The sequence below is a fragment of the Monopterus albus genome, unplaced genomic scaffold (assembly GCF_001952655.1).
Source record: "Monopterus albus unplaced genomic scaffold, M_albus_1.0 scaffold19.1, whole genome shotgun sequence".
NCBI classification, from domain to species: Eukaryota; Metazoa; Chordata; class Actinopteri; order Synbranchiformes; family Synbranchidae; genus Monopterus; species Monopterus albus.
Genome location: NW_018127899.1, coordinates 1855921 through 1857563, shown reverse-complemented (window position 1 = coordinate 1857563; position 1643 = coordinate 1855921).

Below are 1643 nucleotides of genomic sequence, written 5' to 3'. Positions count from 1 at the left end.
AAACAAAAACGTTTGTACAACATAGTTTTGTGTTTGTACAGTCAACGGCAGACACTGCTATTTTTTTTTTAACAAACCCCTTTCAACTAATTGCCCAATTGCACAGCCTTAAGAGCGTGCATATCATGAATGCTGGGTCTTGTTTGCTTTCTGAGAATCTACTGCACCTACTGGTAACTTGTTTGCCATGTAGCAATAAAAAATATACTAAAAACCTGGATTATTCGGGTTAGTCACATTGTACTGCTATTATTTTGAACAATACTGTATATATATACATTAACCTGCTTTCAACAAGAGATTTCATAGAAGCCTTAAAGTATCTCCTGGTTTCAGCTTGTGTTTCTCTATGTGACACTGCTTCCTGCTGTTTTGTAGGAAGTGAGCAGGCAGCATCTGCTTCAGTGATGAGCACAAAACTAACATCATGGGACCAGTTAGCTGGCGCATTTCATTAGGATAAACCTGCATTAGTGTGCCTGTCTCACAGGAAGTGAGCACAGAGCTGACTGAAGTTTGTGCCTGGCTGCTCTCACTGTGAGTGCTTTAATAGTGCAGGAAGCCCAAGTCAACCAGAGCTAATTCATGTGTGACCATCAATGTGCCACAAGTCATCAACCTTAAACATATGTCTCTGAGTGTGTTGCAATGATTTGCCAGGGACTGTGAGGTGTACGACAGTTTCAGTTTTTTATTTTTGGACTCATGGCCTTTTCACTGAGAGTCCAGTATGTCTGTTGAAGCTGCTGACCTCAGGTGTATCCTAGAAACGCCTCAGTTTGAGGAATCAGCTGGTTATATGTGTCGCACTGTGTACATTATGAAGACAGCATGTGTTAGTATAAAATACATCACAATGCAGCCTTAATATAGCGCCGTCCATGTTTAAATGCACACACACACTGTGCACTGGGTGATCTAAGGTTCATACTGATTCACGTGTGAAAACTGCAGTAATTTGTCCTCCTCTATAAAAAGAGTGAAGAAACAACCATGAGTTCAAGCTCATCATATCATACAGATAGCACAGAGGTGTAGTGTCGCCGTGTTTGGCCTCAACACTAGAATCAATGGCAAATCTGTCTTCAGCTTCACATTTGCTGATGCTAATGCTCTATTATGTCCAGCACTCTATCAAAAATGTCAAGAAGTAGCAGCAGACACAGAAATGAAAAATGTGAGAACACAGAATAGAGCAAATCTGACCAGTATCACAGAAAAAATGGTGACATGTTGTGTTGTCACTGTTACTTTGTCAGTTTCCTGAGCTCAAGCAGAAACATGCTGCCAACATTCAGCGTTCAACACCATCATCCCAGACATCCTCCACTCCAAACTGACCCAGCTCACTGTGCCTGCCCCCACCTGTCAGTGGATTCCTAGCTTTCTGACAGACAGGGAGCAGCAAGTGAGGCTGGGGAAAACCACATCCAGCACCCGGACAATAAGCACAAGTGCCCCCAGGGATGTGTGCTCTCCCCTCTGCTGTTTTCCCTCTACACCAATGATTGCACCTCAGGGGACCCCTCTGTTAAACTCCTGAATTTCACAGATGATACAACGGTCATTGGCCTCATCCAAGACGAAGTTGCCCTACAGACAGGAGGCTGGGCAGCTAGTCCCGTGCTGTAGCTGCAACAACC